The 21,869-nt window shown below is 43.5% G+C and overlaps 1 protein-coding gene and 1 long non-coding RNA gene across 15 annotated transcripts in view; one reads left to right on the forward strand and one right to left on the reverse strand.

Annotated features, from left to right (window-relative positions):
* Positions 1-283: 283 nt before the first annotated feature.
* The window catches only part of LOC106563451 (signal-induced proliferation-associated protein 1), a 44,349-nt gene continuing 22,763 nt past the window's right edge, over positions 284-21,869 (forward strand). For 4 of the 14 annotated variants that reach the window (XR_006757679.1, XM_045690046.1, XM_014129051.2 and 1 more), the window contains exon 1: positions 285-619. The gene's annotated coding sequence lies outside the window, so the exon portion shown is untranslated. Of the gene's footprint in view, positions 620-20,359; positions 20,686-21,869 lie in introns of those variants that run through there. The other 10 variants (XR_006757680.1, XM_014129050.2, XM_014129053.2 and 7 more) reach the window with 5 other exon arrangements.
* Positions 17,116-20,443, reverse strand: LOC123725194 (uncharacterized). The gene is made up of 2 exons (XR_006757682.1): positions 20,312-20,443; positions 17,116-18,452 (listed from the first exon to the last, which is right to left on the reverse strand). It is a non-coding gene; the product is annotated as an uncharacterized lncRNA (long non-coding RNA).

Below are 21,869 nucleotides of genomic sequence, written 5' to 3' on the forward strand. Positions count from 1 at the left end.
TTTGCCCCCCAACCCTTCCTCCACCCAAAACACAAACATTTGCTTAGAATAGCACATTGAGGCTGACAGGCTAGATGCACTTAGTCATTGGTCGCTTAATCTAGTCGCCCTAATCATCCAACCATTAATCTAGAAAACAGATTAGACTCAGAGATAGAGAGAGAGAGAGAGAGAGAGAGAGGGAGAAGAGCACATCCTGCCTATTGCGGTCTATTGCTGCCTCAGCCTCTCTTTGACAGAGCGAAAGAGAGAGAGAGAGGGGGAGGAGAGAGATCGGTGATGTGGTGTGTGTGAGGGGAGAAGGAGGGGTTTGGCTTTAGTGTGATTTGAATGGGCGTGAGAGAGAGCGTGAGGGACTGAGCAAATCAACCTGCCTCTTTTGACTGAACAACGGGATGGAAGAGCTGCGCTCCTAGCCACACTGATCAGAGAGGAGTTTTATTTTTGGAGAGGGGAAGAAGGGAGCAGACAAGGGGAACCGAAGAGGGAGAAGAAGGAGAAAAGGCATCAGCGTGGGGATAGATAGCAGAAAAATGCTGTCATGGGGAGAGGGGGGAGGGAGGCTACAGAAAGGAACAGAATGAGACCAGGCAGGGTGGAGCGGAGCTGAGATGTGGAGGTAAGTCCTGTCTTTCTCTACTCAGACCCTTCAGAATGCACACATTCCAAATTCCCTATGTCCTGTGGTCTGGTGATGATGAATGTGATTGGCTTGATCAGGACAACCTAGAAGGCTCGATGTGAGCATACATATGCTCTTATTTCCAGTCGGTTCCACCAGAGATTCAGAGCATTCTGCCGTACAAAAGTGAGAGAGCAGAGGATGTGTCAACACAATGAAGGAACGCTTTGTCAGGGGTAGGAAAGGATGTCTAAGCAACATTCTGCTATCTTCACGCTCGTTCTCCCCCCTCTCTCTGGTGTTGTGGGCTCGTTTAAAAATGGTGTTCTGACATTGACATGAAGCCACTGCAGACCTTGCAGTGTAGGGCGCTCTGGGCTGCAGGACCCAGAGATGTGGGCCAGGTGGAGGAAGGGAGGAAGGGAGGGAGCAGAGGCAGAAAGAGCGCCAGAAACAGTGAAAATGAAAGAAAGGAATAGAGAGGAGCTATAGTGATACAGAAACAAAAAGATAAATAGGATTTAAAAAATATATATTATTATTTTATTTTTTATTTTTTTACAAACAAAGGTCTGCAGCCCCTGCCTGTTTTTGTGTGGGGGATACATGATAAATGATAGATGATAAAGAGGATTGAGAGGGTACTGCATGTAACGTGCACAGACAATGATGGAATGGAGAACCAGAGCCGGGATCAGGGTGTTGTTTTCAAGGTGGCAAAGAAAAGGAGGGATGCAGGAGATTTTTTTCCTTCTCATTTTGGCTGTGAGGGGGGTTGTGTTTTTTGGAGTCGGGGATGCAAGGGATGGTGAGGTCTGGTAGAGAAAGAGAAGGGGCGAATAAAGAGGGAGATGAAGAGGAGAGGGTTGAGGGACAGCTTACATAAGCCAGTGCACTAAAAGGACGGACCATTTAATTTATTTTGCACCACATGAGTCCTCATCATATGTGGTTTTCACTGTGGTTGTCAGTAGCGGACAATCTCAATCCATATGATGATGAATGCATTGAGACTTGACATGGTGAAGTCCTCATTCTCTTTCCTGAGGAGTGCGGCAGGCCGTGTGCTTGTCTAAATTTGATGACAGAAGCCCTGTTTATACCTGGATCTAACATGCGGCTTTGTCCTTATCTTGTCCACATTCTGATTTTGGCCACATTTTAGACAAGTGTAGACAATTAAAAGACTCATTGTGATCTGACTGTGAACAGATCTTATAAAAGTGTAAACAGACAAGATCAGGTCAAGATCAGGACAATATCAGGATGAAGAACGCATGTTAACGGCAGGTATAAACAGGGCTATTGACTTGGTCGCGGTCTTTGTGCGTTCGTGGTCAGATTGGCAGAGGGTGTGACGTTATCCATCTGAGACTGCTAATCTGCATGGTTGGCCAGATGTGCCCATGGATATGTGTGTGTGTGTGTGTGTGTGTGTGTGTGTGTGTGTGTGTGTGTGTGTGTGTGTGTGTGTGTGTGTGTGTGTGTGTGTGTGTGTGTGTGTGTGTGTGTGTGTGAAAGCCCCTCTGCTCTCCAATCATAGACTCACTTTGACAGCGACACATCTGACAAATGTATCTAAAATACAGAACATAGATTGTTTTCAGAAGATTAACATTGCCAATCTGAGAATGAATATATATGTGACAGGGAGTAACTGAGCCCAGATGCAAACAGCAGATTTGTTGGGCGACTATGATACACAACCACTGTGGCATTGCACACAAGGCGTACGGGTACAAGAGTCTAGTGATGCTTTGAGGTCACAGTGCCAATGATGGGGACAAATGCCAGTGTAACAGGAAAATGGACCTAACCATGGTGCTTAAATTGTCATGAAATGCTACTCAAATACTACAAAATCATTGATGATGTAATAATATCAGAATGCTAATGTAGTAATTAGAAAATAGAGTTGCAAAGGGGCATTCAATTTAGGATCAAATGTATTGTTAACTTGAGTATACTTTGATTAGGTTAATTAAGCCAAATGAATGTGTTAACTCTAAACAGACATACAATTATTCAATGCAGCAATCTCAACTCAACAGTCATATATTTGTCAGTAAATGAAGGTTAATGGATGTACCAGCCTGTATTTTAGGATAAAGTAGACTCCAACATTTCTCTATTATTTGACAACATAACAGAAAAAAGCTTTCCCCTCAGCCTTTAATAGTTTGTGGACGGTAGGTAGATGTTTCTATACCTACAATAATATAATTATCAGATGTGTGTGTGTCAGTGACAGAAATATTCCTGTTCTAGCTGGTGTTGAAGTGTGTTGAAGCACTCAGGCGCTCTAAAAAAGAAAACCTTTTCATAGAACATGTTAAAAATGTTGCTCTTTAAATATGCTGTTTTGACCCAAATGATGGGAACTAGCAATTGGCGTCAGAGCGTGTAGGCGTCTATATTTGTTCATCTAGTGAGGACTCATAGTACCGTCACAGTATGGAGCTATAAAAACCTGTGGGTGTCTGGGACTCTTTTTAAATATGAGAGGCTCTCTGTCAGTCAGCAGGGACATGTGTGGCACACATTCTTCCGCTGAGTGGGAGGAGAGAAGGAGAGGGGATCAGAGGAGAAGAGGTGAGGCAGAGCAGCTAATCTCTGTGATCGATCAGGCCCACTTGTATTTCCTGCAGAATCAAACTGCTCCACATCACTGTCCATTCCTACACCAGCCCCTGGCCACAGAGAACAGATCTATCCAACTAAAATGAGTTACTATAGTATGAGGCATCTGATTAGACGAATCAAGGCTGTAAGTACAGAACCACTTGATGTCTTTAATAGATATCTTAAATGTAAAGGAGCTGTTACATATTTGTCCTTTGCCGGTTTAATAAGTGGAGATCCCAAAACATTGAAGCCCTAAATGACTTACAGTTGAAGTTGGAAGTTTACATACACTTAGGTTGGAGTCATTAAAACTCGTTTTTCAACCACTCCACAAATTTCTTGTTAATAAACTATAGTTTTGGCAAGTTGTTTAGGATATCTACTTTGTGCATGACACAAGTAATTTTTCCAACAATTGTTTACAGACATATTATTTCACTTATAATTCACTGTATCACAATTCCAGTGGGTCAGAAGGTTACATTCACTAAGTTGACTGTGCCTTTAAACAGCTTGGAAAATTCCAGAAAATGATGTCATGGCTTTAGAAGCTTCTGATAGGCTAATTGACATAATTTGAGTCAATTGGAGGTGTACCTGTGGATGTATTTCAAGGCCTACCTTCAAACTCAGTGTGTCTTTGCTTGACATCATGGGAAAATCAAAAGAAATCAGCCAAGACCTCAGAAAAAAAAATTGTAGACCTCCACAAGTCTGGTTCATCCTTGGGAGCAATTTCCAAACGCCTGAAGGTACCACGTTCATCTGTACAAACAATAGTACACAAGTATAAACACCATGGGACAACGCAGCCGTCATACAGCTCAGGAAGGAGACATGAATGTACTTTGGTGCGAAAAGTGCAAATCAATCCCAGAACAACAGCAAAGGACATTGTGAAGATGCTGGAGGAAACAGGTACAAAAGTATCTATATCCACAGTAAAACAAGTCCTATATCGACATAACCTGAAAGGCCGCTCAGCAAGGAAGAAGCCACTGCTCCAAAAGCGCCATAAAAAAGCCAGACTACGATTTGCAACTGCACATGGGGACGAAGATCGTACTTTTTGGAGAAATGTCCTCTGGTCTGATGAAACAAAAATAGAACTGTTTGGCCATAATGACCATTGTTATGTTTGGAGGAAAAAGGGGGAGGCTTGCGAGCCAAAGAACACCATCCCAACCATGAAGCACGGCGGTGGCAGCATCATGTTGTGGGGGTGCTTTGCTGCAGGAGGGACTGGTGCACTTCACAAAATAGATGGCATCATGAGGAGGACAATTATGTGGATATATTGAAGCAACATCTCAAGACATCAGTCAGGAAGTTAAAGCTTGGTCGCAAATGGGTCTTCCAAATGGACAATGACCCCAAGCATACTTCCAAAGTTGTGGCAAAATGGCTTAAGGACAACAAAGTCAAAGTATTGGAGTGGCCATCAAAATGCCCTGACCTCAATCCTATAGAAAATTTGTGGGCATAACTGAAAAAGTGTGTGCGAGCAAGGAGGCCTACAAACCTGACTAAGTTACACCAGCTCTGTCAGGAGGAATGGGCCAAAATTCACCCAACTTATTGTGGGAAGCTTGTGGAAGGCTACCCTAAATGTTTGACCCAAGTTAAACTATTTAAAGGCAATGCTACCAAATACTAATTGAGTGTATGTAAACTTCTGAACCACTGGGAATGTGATGAAAGAAATAAAAGCTGAAATAAATCATTATCTACTATTATTCTGACATTTCACATTCTTAAAATAAAGTGGTGATCCTAACTGACTTAAGACAGGGAATTTTTCTAGGATTAAATGTCAGGAATTGTGAAAAACTGAGTTTAAATGTATTTTGCTAAGGTGTATGTAAACTTCCGACTTCAACTGTATATGATGGAAATAATAGTGAGAGCAGCAGTGTTACACATCTGTGGCGCAGGATGCTAGGAGAGCCACGGGGCTAACAGATCCCGTCTGCCTCAGATGTACTAAAGCTGTGTGTCACCAAGGATTGCAACTCCAGCTTACACTGCTGCCCTCTTTGCATGCCAAATGATATTTCCATGCCAAAAGCAACTCCTCTCCATAGGGCCGCTGCAGAAAATTGCCTCTCAACAGTTAACCAACTGTCTTTACATAACACAACGTGGACAGGAGCCTATCTGACAACAACCTGAGGCAGAAAGACGATCTGAAAAGGCTACTCAATCTATGTTTAGGTCTACTGTGCTCCACGAGAGAGGATATTTACCATGGTGCTCCCACACTGTGCCGTGCCAAACTGATATATTTTAACTGACCAATAAGGGCGAAAATTACAACCAGACATATATAATATGGCAAATACAATAGTTAATTGATTTCAGTGGCGTCTCAAGAGAAATAATGAATTTGTCCAGTCAGTGATACCTCATCAACATGGATCACATTTTTCTGAGGTTACGAGGCAGATTATCCTCTCCACTGAAACATGAGTCAGCAGAACTACACCATCTCCCTCAGTTAGAGCCATTTTGCGTTACTAGGCCTAGCCAGACTGTGTCTCTATCTCTCCCAGTGAGCACTGTGTCTGTGTGACTGAGGGAGCCTGGTGGACAGAGCAGAGGATGCTAGGATGGCAGATCGCAGTGGAAGCCACTGGGTGGATCCTCTAATCGGATTGTGCTCTCCTTTGTCACCTGTCCTCTGTGGCCATGCTCTTAATGGGAGCTCAGCCCTCTCTGGAGTGGAGTCACCCTCAGATTTCTGTCCCTGGGCTCTGGCCGGCCCAGCTCTGCTCTGCCACACAGGGCCTGACTGCACAATGAGCAGGACTAGAGAGGAGAGACATAGGAGAGCGAGAGTGATGGGAGGGAAGGAAGGAAGGAAAGGGGAGAGTGGCAGAGGTGCTAGAGAGATGAGAAATGTTCATGGGGAAATAGAAAGAGAGGCAAGGAGGAGTATTAAAAAGATAGTGAGAAGTAGAAAATGAGCCAAATAAAGGTACTACATACTACTATACTACAATACTACTATACTACTACACTATTATACCACTATACTACATACTACTATACTACATACTACTATACTACTACATTTGTGTAACTGGGAACAACACGTTTTGACCTGTATAGGTTTATGTGTTTGTCATTTCAGCTAAATTAAGTCTTAAAGTCCATTAGGATTATGATAATAAAACATCTGCTGAATATTTGAATAAATTCACAGTAGGGAGGTTCGCTTGCTCATCACAGATTTGCACTCTGTAAATAACCCACTAGTCAGAAATACCGTAGGCAGTGGGTGTGTGGAGTTTGCTGTCGTCAATGTTGTTAATCAACCAGTTATATCATACATACACTGACTGAACAAGACACACAAACACACACCTATTCTCGTTATTCCAATTCCCATTATAGGAGAAGTGCCCTCAGTGACATTCAGTGGTGCTGAAAGAAGATCTAACTCAATACACTCCCACGACATCACTACTTCCCCATCCTGAGCAAAGTCTGGTCAAAAAGGCAGAAAACAAGAAAAAAAAAGACCTCAACACACAATATCACATTAATCGGCTGATACATACAACACAGTGAAAATCATTACTGCTCTAGCCATGTGGGAAAAGCACTTCATGTCCATTCTATTACAGTCAATAAGGGTGGAAAGAGTCACTGTGCAACTGGCTGCATTTTCATTTTAAAGGCGTTGACGGTAAAAAGAGCATAACAAAAAAACAGAGTTACTAATTAGAAGCGCTTAGCTGTAGCACTGGTAGATCGGTCCTGCCTGTGTGTCCCTGAGAGGCTCGTCTCAGACAGCTGCCACACATAGGAAACATACAGACAGGATGTACCTCACAGACCAAGGTGGAGGGCTGCACAGCTGGGTCAGGATCAGAAACACTGAGCAGCACAGGGCACTAGCACCGATACTCTCCTTTCCTCATTATCACCACTTCCCAGAATTATCCTAAATACAACACACACACACACACACACACACACACACACACACACACACACACACACACACACACACACACACACACACACACACACACACACACACACACACACACACACACACACACACACACTCAGGAGCCCGTTACTTATTGTGTATGTATTATTACTTCCATTTCATGTTTTACTTTCTATTATTTCTCTATTTTCTTCCTCTCTGCATTGTTGGGAAGGCCTGTAAGTAAGCATTTCACTGTTAGTCCATACCTGTTGTTTACCAAGCATGTGACCATTTTTTTTTTTACTTGATTTGAGATCCCAGGGAACTAGCATATGTGTCTATTCACTACATTATCATACCTTACAAAGCCACTTGCCATTGATTTAAACTAAATCAATGTGCTTGGGTTACAGTCTCCTTCTCACACTCCACTCCATTAAAGTGACACTCGTGGCGAGGTGATACTCTGATGGTTGAACTATACTGAACAAAAATATAAATGCAACATGTGAAGCGTTGGCCCCATGTTTCATAACTTTAAATAAAAGATCCCAGAAACGTTCCATACGCACAAAAAGCTTATTTCTCTAAAATGTTGTGCACACATTTGTTTATATCCCGGTTAGTGAGCATTTCTCCTTTGCCAAGATAATCCATCCACCTGACAGGTGTGGCGTATCAAGAAGCTGATTAAACAGCATGATCATTACACAGATGCACCTTCTGCTGGGGACAATAAAAGGCCACTCTAAAATGTGCAGTTGTGGAGCGTGCAGTTGGCATTCTGACTGCAGGAATGTCCACCAGAGCTATTGCCAGAGAATTTAATGTTAATTTCTCTAACATAAGCCGCCTCCAACACTGTTTTAGAAAATTTGGCAGTACGTCCAACCGGCCTCACAACCGCACATCACGTGTAAACACCCCAGCCCAGGACCTCCACTTCCAGCTTCTTCACCTGCGGGATCATCTGAGACCAGGATGCTTGTCGTCCCGCAGATGGCAGACAGTGTGTATGGCGTTGTGTGGGCGGGCGGTTTGCTGATGTCAACATTGTGAACAGAGTGCCCCATGGTGGCGGTGGGGTTATGCTATGCGCTAGCAACGGACAACAAACACAATTGCATTTTATCAATGGCAATTTGAATGCACAGACATACCATGACAAGATCCTGAGGCCCATTGTTGTGCCATTCATCCACACCATCATGTTTCAGCATGATAATGCACGGCAGGTGTTGCAAGGATCTGTACACAATTCCTTCAAGCTGAAAATGTCCCAGTTCTTCCATGGCCTGCATACTCACCAGACATGTCACCCATTGAGCATGTGTGGGATGCACTGGATCGACATGTTCCAATTCCCGCCAATATCCAGCAACTTCGCATCAGCCATTAAAGAGCGGTGGGATAACATTCCACAGCCCACAATCACCATCCTGATCAACTCTATGTGAAGGAGATGTGTCACACTGCATGATGCAAATGGTGGGCACACCAGATACGGACTGTTTTTTTGATCCACACCCCTACCATTTTTTTAAGCTATCTCTGACCAACTTATCCATATCTGTATTCCCAGTGAAATCCATAGATTAGAGCCTAATTAATTCATTTCAATTGACTGATTTCCTTATATGAACTGTAACTCAGTAAATTCTTTGAAATTGTTGCATGTTGCGTTTATATTTTTGTTCAGTGTTTAAAGCATGATGCAAGACTCACGCAAACACACAGATGTAGCCTACACACGGAAAGGAGCAAAATCAGCTTGTATCATCAGGCACAGTTAGCATTTTGGCTTGTATCACCAGGCACAGTTAGCATATTGGCTTGTATCACCAGGTACAGTTAGCATATTGGCTTGTATCACCAGGTACAGTTAGCATATTGGCTTGTATCACCAGGCACAGTTAGCATATTGGCTTGTATCACCAGGCACAGTTAGCATATTGGCTTGTATCACCAGGTACAGTTAGCATACTGGCTTGTATCACCAGGCACAGTTAGCATATTGGCTTGTATCACCAGGCACAGTTAGCATATTGGCTTGTATCACCAGGTACAGTTAGCATATTGGCTTGTATCACCAGGCACACTTAGCATATTGGCTTGTATCACCAGGCACAGTTAGCATATTGGCTTGTATCACCAGGCACAGTTAGCATATTGGCTTGTATCACCAGGCACAGTTAGCATATTGGCTTGTATCATCAGGCACAGTTAGCATATTGGCTTGTATCATCAGGCACAGGTAGCATATTGGCTTGAATCATCAGGCACAGTTAGCATATTGGCTTGAATCACCAGGCACAGTTAGCATATTGGCTTGTATCACCAGGCACAGTTAGCATATTGGCTTGTATCACCAGGCACAGTTAGCATATTGGCTTGTATCACCAGGCACAGTTAGCATATTGGCATGTGGTTCCAGGGCAATGCACAATTCTATTTAAGTCATGAGGTACAGAGCACATAGAGCAGATGTGACAAAGCAACAGGCGGTGTAGAGGCCAGTGCTGCTAGAGACAGAGCCATCAGGCTGTGTAAAGGCCAGTGCTGCTAGAGACTAGAGACAGAACCATCAGTCGTTGTCAAGGCCAGCGCTGGTAGAGACTAGATACAGAGTAACAACAGGGCCTGACTGGAGCAAGGTGTCTGACTGCCTAGAATGTGGTAGACAGCAACTGTAACCATTGCCCTCTCAGTCATCAATGTCATGCAGAAAATGGTATGCAAGAGGACAGATGCTGTTGCAGTTGGTGTTGTTTCAGACCTTTACAGCAAAGCATAAGTTAAATTAAACCAATGTCTTTAACAGTCACTGTGCATGGGGTGGCCAGATCTGAGATTCATGATGAAAGAATGTGTGGTAATACATAGAGCCTATCTGGGTGAGTGTGTGTGTGAGAGAGAGTGTGTGTGTGGGCGGTGCAGCCGTTTCAGGGGCACCAGGATTCATTTCGAAGCACAATAGCGGGTATAGTGAGGAAGTGAGGGAGGCCAGTGTCTCTTCCTCTCTGAGCAGACAGGGTAGGGGTACCAGTTCAGACTGCTATAAACGCTAGTGTGGGCAGTGTTTCTGCCTCGGCCTCAGAGCCAGCTGCACGTATGGAAGAGGAACCACAGTGTGCAGTTCAGCTCCACATAATAGCAGCAGTGATGGAGTGAGGGTCAGTTCCTTTCTCGTTCCGGTCACACACACACACACACACACACACACACACACACACACACACACACACACACACACACACACACACACACACACACACACACACACACACAAACACACAGTCATGGGCTGAATCACACACAGTGCCGTTGCAGAGGGACAGCTGTTCTTCCTGCCACTGTGGGCAGTGTGCCAGATTCAGACAGACAGACACATTCACTGACTAACGCATGCCATGTACTCCCATATAACCTCACAATATAGTTCTTTGAGCATGCACATTACCAATACCTTAGTCAAAATGTTCATAGGCTTTCTCACAGTGGTGATGGATGGACATAGTAATGTAAGATGGAGAGACAGAGATGTATCATCCCTCTTTTAGCTGGTAGTATTCAGTAAAATAGGAAGTTAGGGTTAGATGCAGAAAACACAGACGATGCCATTGAAAGAGCCTTATCTAAGCCAACTTCCTCTTTCTGGCCTGCATTTACTGAAATAGGAGGTAACACCAGACTTAAACATGCTCAGTTCAGGACATATTATGCATTTACATTACCAGTCAAAAGTTTGGACACACCTACTCATTCCAGGGTTTTTCTTTATTTTTACTATTTTCTACATTGTAGAATAATAGTGAAGACATCAAAACTATGAAATAACACATATGGAATCATGTGGTAACCAAAAAAAGTGTTAAACAAATATATTTTATATTTGAGATTATTCAAAGTAGCCACCCTTTGCCTTGATGACAGCTTTGCACACTCTTGGCATTCTCTCAACCAGCTTCATGAGGAATGCTTTTCCAACAGTCTTGAAGGAGTTACCACATATGCTGAGCACTTGTTGGCTGCTTTTCCTTCACTCTGCGGTCCAACTCATCCCAAACCATCTCAGTTGGGTTGAGGTTGGGTGATTGTGGAGGCCAGGTCATCTGATACAGCACACGATCACTATCCTTGGTCAAATAGCCCTTACACAGCTTGGAGGTGTGTTTTGGGTCATTGTCCTGTTGAAAAACAAATGATAGTCCCATTAATCGCTGCAGAATGCTGTGGTAGCCATACTAGTTAAGTGTGCCTTGAATTCTAAATAAATCACAGACAGTGCCACCAGCAAAGCACCCCCACATCATCACACCTCCTCCTCCATGCTTCACAGTGGGAACCACACATGCAGAGATCATCCGTTCACCTACTCTGCATCTCACAAAGAAACAGCGGTTGGGAAAAAAACCTCAAATGTGGACTCATCAGACCAAAGGACAAATTTCCACCGGTCTAATGTCCATTTCTTGTGTTTCTTGGCCCAAGCAAGTCTCTTCTTCTTATTGGTGTCCTTTAGTAGTGGCTTCTTTGCAGCAATTCGACCATGAAGGGCCTGATTCACGCAGTCTCTTCTGAACAGTTGATGTTGAGATGTGTCTGTTACTTGAACTCTGTGAAGCATTTATTTGGGCTGCAATCTAAGGTGCAGCTAAATCTAATGATCTTATCCCCTGCAGCAGAGGTAACTCTGGGTCTTCCTTTCCTGTGGCGGTCCTCAGGAGAGCCAGTTTCATCATAGCGCTTGATGGTTTTTGTGACTGCACTTGAAGAAACGTTCAAAGTTCTTGAAATTTTCCAGATTGACAGACCATGTCTTAAGGTAATGATGGACTGTCATTTCTCTTTGCTTATTTGAGCTGTTCTTGCCATAATATGGACTTGGTCTTTTACCAAATAGGGCTATTTTCTGTATACCACCACTACCTTGTCACAACACAATTGATTGGCTAAAACGTATTAAGGAAATACGCTCTCGTTGGCTGGCCCTCGCTTCACACTCGTCGCCAAACCCTGCTAGGTAAAGTCCCGCCTTATCTCTGCTCGCTGGTCACCATAGCTGCACCCACCCGTAGCACACGTTCCAGCAGGTATATCTCACTTGTCACCCACAAATCCAATTCCTCCTTTGACCGCCTCTCCTTCCAGTTCTCTGCTGCCAATGACTGGAACGAACTACAAAAATCTCTGAAACTGGAAACACTTATCTCCCTCACTAGCTTTAAGCACCAGCTGTCAGAGCAGCTCACAGATCACTGCACCTGTACATAGCCCATCTATAAATAGCCCAAACAACTACCTCTTCCCCTACTGTATTTATTTATTTTGCTCCTTTGCACCCCAGTATTTCTACTTTGCACACTCATCTACTGTCAAATCTACCATTCCAGTGTTTTAATTGCTATATTGTATTTACTTCACCACCATGGCCTATTTATTGCCTTTACCTCCCTTATCTCACCTCATTTGCTCACATTGTATATAGACTTATTTTTCTACTGTATTATTGACTGTATGTTTGTTTTATTCCATGTGTAACTCTGTGTTGTTATATGTGTCGAACTGCTTTGCTTTATCTTGGCCAGGTCGCAGTTGTAAATGAGAACTTGTTCTCAACTTGCCTACCTGGTTAAATAAAGGTGAAATAACATAAATTATTTTTTTTTTTAAATACTTTCCACAAATTAACTTTTAACATGGCACACCTGTTAATTTAAATGCATTCCAGGTGACTACCTCATGAAGCTGGTTGAGAGAATGCCAAGAGTGTGCAAAGCTGTCATCAAGGAAAAGGGTGGCTACTTTGAATAATCTAAAATAATCTCACTTTTTTGGTTACTACATGATTCCATATGTGTTATTTTATAGTTTTGATATCTTCACTATTATTCTACAATATAGAAAATATTAAAAATAAAGAAAATCCCTAGAATGAGTAGGTGTGTCCAAACTTTTGACTGGTACTGTATATGTTTCAGTAAGCATGTTAAAACACAGACACAGTCTGTTTTATCAATGATCAGAATAACTGAAAAATTGAAAAATACTTTGGTTTCTTTTTCATACACGAGTGAACACACACACTCTTCCTCCCGGGGAAGGACTGCCCGTTCCATGATCTCGCCATCACGGTTGACAACTCCCTTGTGTCCTCCTCCCAGAGTGCTAAGAACCTTGGCGTGATCCTGGACAACACCCTGTCGTTCTCCACTAACATCAAGGCGGTGACCCGATCCTGTAGGTTCATGCTCTACAACATTCGCAGAGTACGACCCTGCCTCACACAGGAAGCGGCGCAGGTCCTAATCCAGGCACTTGTCATCTCCCGTCTGGATTACTGCAACTCGCTGTTGGCTGGGCTCCCTGCCTGTGCCATTAAACCCCTACAACTCATCCAGAACGCCGCAGCCCGTCTGGTGTTCAACCTTCCCAAGTTCTCTCACGTCACCCCGCTCCTCCGCTCTCTCCACTGGCTTCCAGTTGAAGCTCGCATCCGCTACAAGACCATGGTGATTGCCTACGGAGCTGTGAAGGGAACGGCACCTCCATACCTTCAGGCTCTGATCAGGCCCTACACCCAAACAAGGGCACTGCGTTCATCCACCACTGGCCTGCTGGCCCCCCTACCTCTGAGGAAGCACAGTTCCCGCTCAGCCCAGTCAAAACTGTTCGCTGCTCTGGCACCCCAATGGTGGAACAAGCTCCCTCACGACGCCAGGACAGCGGAGTCAATCACCACCTTCCGGAGACACCTGAAACCCCACCTCTTTAAGGAATACCTAGGATAGGATAAAGTAATCCTTCTAACCCCCCCCCTTAAAAGATTTAGATGCACTATTGTAAAGTGGTTGTTCCACTGGATATCATAAGGTGAATGCACCATTTTGTAAGTCGCTCTGGATAAGAGCGTCTGCTAAATGACTTAAATGTAAATGTAATGTAACACACAAACATGCACTTATGTACACAAACACGCACACACACCAGCCCATTCTCTTATTTATGAATTATTAACCCTTATTTTATCAAGTAAATTGACTGAGAACACGTTCTCATTTACAGCAACAACCTGGGGAATAGTTACAGGGGAGAGGAGGGGGATGAATGAGCCAATTGGAAGCTGGAGAGGATTAGGTGACCACGATGGTATGAGGGCCTCTTATGGAACACGACAAGAGGTGCCGAATTCTGCAGGTACCATATTACATTTGGACCTGGCGAAACGTGGGAGCTATACCATCCACTAAGGGCAATGCGAGTATTACCTTCTAGTAGGCTGGGGGCTTGCTAGAGTGTTGTGGATGAGGATGATGGATGCACAATTAAAGCTTCCTACAAGTTCTTTGCAGACGCTAGATTCGGAGAGTTGCAATGTTGTTTTTCATCACTGCTCTTTGTAATACATTCTGGCATTCAACATACTTTTTTACTACCTGATGATTGAGTCACGCCGTATCATTCCTTCCGCAGCCTAGAGGGCAGTGTTGTCGCTTGGTTCCTAGATCTGATCTATAGGCTATAGAGTACCACAGTATAATACCCATAAAACCTAGTGGTCAAACAGGGACTTGGTTCCAATCATCATTTTTCCACCATTCATTTTTCCCATATGGGATGTTAGTAACACTTAAAATAAGGGCTGTATTTTGTGTAGGCTTACCCTAGCGTGATGTTCTGATAATCGTGTAAATACCCTGTATTTACCCCCACCCAAAATGGAATGCTAATTAGCTGCTAATGTGGCTATCATAAAGAATTACAAATGCCATGATGATCTGGACGAGACTGCCGAATCGAGGCAAAGGTGAGAGTGTCGAATTTGGCAAACAAAAAATGGAATTGCTAGTTTGCTACGTGTGTCTTATTTGATGGAATAGATGTTTTGTAGAGCTTAGGTTGTTACAAGTGCACTGATAAGTAGGACACGTGACATCCCGGCAACTTTGAGAAAAAACACTTTATATCGGAGTTGTGCCTGTTGTTCACACGTGTATCTGCCCTCTCATTGGCTAGAACGGACCCACCTGATCTTGCCTCCTCACGACTGCCTTCTAGTCTGAGTAGAGGTCTCTTTAGCTAATATTCCACTTGCCACTCCTTGTCACTGCTAAAGAGTCTTTGGCACATGATATGGAGTACAGGGAGTGGATCAACTAAAGAGACTGGTACCCAGGCTAACTTTCATTGTTAAAGCGGCCACTTGAGTATCTGGTCAATATAATGGATCATTTGTGGTGCATTCTTGGTGGGGGACAACATGTTTACTGTTGCCTTGTTTCAGTCTAACCTAAGCCTAAAGGTGGGCTTGACCTCCACACAGCAACCAACAGTAGTGAGAGACACCCAGTTCACTATGTCACAAGGTCCCCCACTGGAGGACACACAGGCAGACAGCAGCCAACACACTCTGTAAGGTGACAGAGTGCGTCCAATGTGACGTATATTTTAAAATCACCAGGGTAGGAAGGTAGAAGGGTGGGAAGTGATAAGAAGCATGTGTGGATGGCAGGGAGGGTCATATCTGTACACTCCCACATGCTGCAGTGACTCAGCCTGGTGACCTGCCAGAAGCCAGGGGGACTAACTGCTCTCCCCGTTTCTATCATGCTATCACATGTCAATCACCACTCCTTAAATCAACACCTGATCTCTGAAACTTGATGATGTGATCCTGTACTGAACAGAGGAGGTTGGTGGCACCTTAATTGGGGAGGATGGGCTTGTGGTAATGCCTGGAGCGGAATAGGTGGAATGGTATCAAATACATCAAACACATGGTTTCCATTCACTCCATTCCAGCCATTATTATGAGCCGTCCTCCCCTTAGCAGCCTCCATTGGTACTGGGTGAGCTAAGACCAAAGCTCTGGGAGGGGTGATGAGTTCATAAACGAACAAAAAGTCCTGAAGCTTTCCACTCTCCACCTTCCCCTCTGCCACTTTGACAGCGAACCTCTTTTCCGAGGCAATCTATTGAGTAAAGGAGCTATGTGACTTTGGAGACCAATAACTCAGACGGACGTCTGCTAACTATATGAAATAAAAAAAACTGAGATAAAATGCAGGACAAAATGAGAGAGTGCGCCAGAACCAATCACTTAGCATTCTCTGGACCTGGCACAGGCCCTACTCAGCGGGCAGCAGAAGAAAGGAGGGGTGAAGTGATGCGAGGGAGAAGTAGCATTAGGATTACTTTATTTCCTGAAACCAATTTTGTGCGCAATAATACACCCACTGGCTGTTTTTAGTCTTTTCAACCAGTTTTGTGTTTCTAATGACACGGTAGTCGTGCAGTGTCTGTCCAAATGTAACAGACAGAGCTGGGATCAATAACGGGCCCTGGGATTGGCTGCCGGGCATAGTGAGAATACGAGGTTAATTAGCTAAAGCTAAATCAATTATCCTTAATGGTCAATTTAGGCCCCATTGTACCGTAAGCACCAATCACTGTGATATGGAGGACTGAGGTTGTGTAGCTGGTGGCAGTACTGTGATTCAGCATAAAAATACTAGTATGCAATGAGGAAAATTATGGGAAACCCGATGTTGCTCTCAAGTCTAGTGATAGTATTGAAGAGGGAGAGAGAATCATTTTATTACACTTCTATACTTAATAAGAGATACTCCTATTAAACACGAGTACTTCGTTTTTCATCTAACATGTATGCTTGGAATCCTTGTTAACATTTCACACTTCTCTGCAGTTCTAATGAGGGTTTTTGAAATCATGCCAGAAGTACAGAAATATATACTCTTAATGGCTTTTGGTTTGATCTATCACAGTAATCTGGCCTGTTCCCCATTTCAACAGTTCATTTTAATCCCACATGTGCGTAGGTAGCCATGAGCCAAAAACAGAAACAGGTCAGGGGAGTCGGATATATTCAACGGCAAGCTGCATCGTCATTGACGGCATAGCTGTCTTATAACACAGGAACCAGCTTTAATATTCAACAGACACCGTAACATACAGTAGAATAAATCAATGAGTCCATAAGGGATCTGTAAGCCTAGACAGCCACTGAAACCTTACATAGGGAACCAGTTTATCACGTGATAGAGCGGATATGGCCGTGGGGTGGATACCTACCCTGGTCATTGATCACATTTGATGGCTGCCTGTGGTGAGCTTTTAAGCTGATTTTCACAGAGCTGGGCCTGAAGGAAATACATTTATACAGTACATTAAATGAATGCACCCTACTGTAGGCTACAGCAAATACAATTTATAATTTATCTACAAATACTTTTGTTGTTGCTGTTTTCCCCCTCAAAATGATTTGCTGATAAGAAGGGGCTTAAAAATGCATCAGATTTAAGCTTGATGAAGGCATGTGAGATGGAGGTCAGGAGTTAAACAGAGATTTGTGGTTGGCAGGCTGAAGGCTGCCAGGTCTCTCTCTGGTAGTCCAGTTAGCTGTGATGGGAGGGGGAGAGCAGAGCAGCAGGCTGCCAGGTCTCTCTCTGGTAGTCCAGTTAGCCGTGATGGGAGGGGGAGAGCAGAGCAGGGATATGATGACGACACCCATCCTCTGACGGTTAAAAGGTCAGGATGCATGTGACATCACTTCCTGCTGCACAGGACGAAGCCTAGAAGGGAGTAGGGGTCAGAGATGGCGCAAAAAGAAAAGTGTCCAGGAAACATGGCTTCCCTAAAGTGGGTGTACAGTCATCATGGCCACATCCGGACAGCACACACCAGCAGCCCTGTAGTCTTGTCCTGGGCTTTACATGTACACCAAACAGGATGGAGACTCCACTGCGCTGAGCACTCATGGCCTCCAAACCACTAAGGTCCCAGCAGAGCTGGTGAAAGATAGACAACACTAGAAAACATGAACCCAACACAGACATACTGTAGTACCTGTAGAGGGGAAGTCTGCTGGAGTACCAAGGCAATGTCCGGCTATAAAGACTGGATCAACACAGGTCACACAGAGAGCAAAGATATTCAGTATAGTGACTGAGATCTGAGATCATTAGCAGCCACTCACTGCTAGCAATGTTTTATCAGCGTAGTTAGACAGTGCATCAAACACCAATGTTGAGGCTTCATGATGTAGCGAGGCAGTGTGTTCCTGGTTGGGCTTCTGAGGCAGTGAGACTGCTCTGCTTTCTGGTTTCATGAGAGGATCTGTTGACTGTGGATTGGGACCGCTGAACGGTCACGATGAACGCACCCAATCTTCAGAAAGTCCTGGAGAACACTCTAATCCCTTGGCTGCATGTCTTGGGTAATCCCTCTTTGCTTAATCCGTTGCTAGAGGAGGAAATACGCAGCAATTTGTAGGTTATTGTGATTTACTGTAATGTGAACTGCATACAATGAAGTGGAGAATGCATATTGATCTATTAAACTCTCTGTCATATAATGATTTCACATGAAAACATTAACCCATTTTCTACAAAGTTTCAAAACTAACATCCTGCCCTCTACCTTTTGTTTGAATGAAAGGCCAACATGCAGATATAAATAGATATTGAATTTGGTTAAAGGAAGGGACAGATGCGACAGAAATAGGTTCACATGACCTTTAGGGTGAGGAAACCTTTCACGCTATAACGTTGATACATTCAACAAAGTCACTTCCGTGTTAGACACAGAAACCTCCAGACGTGTTGGTTAGTAGTCTGTGAGGGATGGAGAAATGAACATTGCAGCTCTGCACAGAAGTGAGATGAGCAGGAACCTGTGGTCACCATGGTCCCCTGTTGCATAGTTTAAACTAGCGATCTCAAGCCCCTCTCCTGGGTTGGGCAGTTAGAAACAGAACATCACATACTGATATAAGATCTTAATCGGATCATCCTGTTGCAGGAGAACTTCCCTACAATGCAGGAAATGTTAAACTTGTGATATATTTGAGCTTTAAAAAGTATTTTGAAGTTCGTGATTTCCACTTTGAAAATTCAGATGTGATTTTCCCTTAAGAAAAATGGATCAACCCCTACAAAAATGTCCATTAATTATAATCCACATAATAATTCAAATTTCCTGTTGCTGCAGGATTATTTTCTTGCTGTAGCGCACTGGCTCAAAGTAAGATCCTACATCTGTACAGCACAAGACTGGTTAGAGTTTCCCTTCATCAATCTGACTCATAACTTAAATATGTACAGTATGTCTCTAAGTCAATCCACAGAACATGGGAGTATAATGATTTGCCTGCAGGGCAGCCTCCTCTGCAGCCCTTTATGTGGTTGTAATGAACAAGGCAACAAAACCACTCGATTTCCAGTTTTAAGCTGGCAATCAATTTATAATGCATGAGACTGAAAAAATTAGACAGGATTGATCAAATATTTAGCATGTGTTATGGTGTTGTTAAAAGAGATGACCTACATTTATGGGTAATTGGTGTGGGTGCGTGCAGATTTTGAGATTGTTGATTGCTTGCTTACAATCTGCCATTGGTTCACTAAAAACACCAGGGAACTATCTCTATGAGGGGTGCAGGGGGGGGGGGCTATACAGTGGATGTACCAGCTTGAACTATAGACCACAAAAAAATACTCTGAGTGTTCTCAATGAACACATACAAATCCCTTAGTCCTGTTTGGAACTACAGTAATGCTCACATTTCAGAAAATTCTATCCTGTTCTCAGACTGTACCCAAACATTTGACTGACACAGCATGTCAGGAGACAATAGGCTTGGGGATTCATAATCCTTGGATGGAAACTAAATGGCTGGGCTTGGTACCAGCAGGGAGATGGATGCTGCTGCTCTGTCCTTGAACAAGTCAAACCTGATTTGCTGCAGAAGAAATTGATATTATCCAGAAAAGGTATCAGAGTGAATTACTGTGGTTAAAGGCATCTAGTAGATAGTGCAATTCATAGATGGAGGCTTAATTTCAGAATGCATGTCCAAACATGTTATCATGTTCACATGTCATCATGGTCTAGGCCTACAATATTGTATTTATGCCACCAGGTACAGGTGTATTATTCCTTTTTGTGGACATACGGGGAATTGCCATGTCCAATATTCAGTCAATAAACGGAGTGGCTATTTACATTCACTTTTACAGAGGCACAGAGAGAGAAAGAATCGAGAGGAAAATAAAGAACGAGAGAGACGGAGACAGATATGACAGATATACTTCCTCACTCACCAATCAGCTACACGTCTCTGCATCATTCTGTGCTGTGTGGTGGCGCGCTCCGGGAAGCTGAGCTGCATCACTGCACCTGCTCTCAAGACTGCATATCATCTGGAGACAGGAGTTGCATGATAAATAGCGAGACAGGAAGCAACTTTGAGAACCCTAAACGTAACCATTTTAAATGTTAACTTCAATGGGTAGGGATGTCCCAAGGACTCCAGATAGCAAAGACCGTAGAAGAATGCTCTATCTCACCTTTGTATTAACGCCAAACGGGTTTCCGATATCGTGTGATTGACGTCAATTTGGTCATAGACAAGGGAAAAGAGAAAGGGGATGTCAGGAACCGACGCAATTCATTTGCAAACAACCTATTTTCGCCGGTGAGTAAATCTAAACATAAAATAAAATCAGTGGTCTGTAATGAAAACGAATAAGGATGTTTAGAATAGGCCTAACTAGATGATGAAATGACGCCTATTTTAGCAATAGGCTGGCCTTGTCACCTAGGGAACTCTCACTTGTACTGTACAGTATCAATCAATGTGTTTGTCGCGGGGTCTGGAAAAGTCTGGCCCAACCCAAATGATGACAGAAATAATGAATGAGTTGCCAAGATCTGGTATCAATGTAGCCTAGGCAGCCGATAGTATTGGCTAGATTTGCACACTCGTCTAGGAACGTTGTGCATTCCCGGTAATACACTGGTGTCCCCCATCCTCCATTCAGGCTGAAAAGGCATCATTTCCCGCCTTAACTAGCTATAATTACATTTATATTACATTTTAGTCATTTAGCAGACGCTCTTATGTTCCTTGCTCAAGGGCACATCGACAGATGTTTCACCGGTTAGAATTGGTTCTGGGAGCAAGCTTTCAGTTACTGGCCCAACGGCTAGGCTATCCTCCTCCCTTGGCTGAACGCGGTGTGCAACATCCTAAATTGTCCGAAAATCCGAAAATGGTGGTGAAAAATGGTTTTATAAAGAGACACATATTGAGAGACACATAGTGCACATATTTTCTCCGTTTCTTTTGCGGCGGCTCGCCATTTGAAGATAGTTAAGGAGGGAAATGATGCCTTTGCAGCCTGAATGGAGGATGCTTTATTTACGAGCCGGTACATTTGACAGACAGAGAGATAAGGTGAGAGACAGACAGAGAGGCATAGAGGACAGACTGAGAGCGAGAAAGAGAAAGAGAAAGGGACAGACAGAGAGAGAGAGAGAGAGAGATCTTATTCTGTTGGCAGGCCGGCCTGCATTGTTAGGTTTATGACTATTGTATTCAGGGCGTCATGCACCGCAAAAATTTGAGGGGGCACAAAGTACGAGGATGGCTGGGGGGTGGTCCAGAGTAAATTCTGAAACAGCTTTTTCCTGTAACCTAGAGCCATAATTATTATGCTTAATTCTATGTAAAAAAAATAAAATAAACATGTTTATTTTTCTGCATATTGAAGCATACCTCTTGAGACTTCTAATATCCTCCTGACTGGTGTTTATTTTTTAATTTTTTTAACTAAACATGCTTCTCTACATGTTCTGATTGTATTCTTAAATTGTCTT

The sequence above is a fragment of the Salmo salar genome, chromosome ssa11 (genome assembly GCF_905237065.1).
Source record: "Salmo salar chromosome ssa11, Ssal_v3.1, whole genome shotgun sequence".
Lineage (NCBI taxonomy): Eukaryota > Metazoa > Chordata > Actinopteri > Salmoniformes > Salmonidae > Salmo > Salmo salar.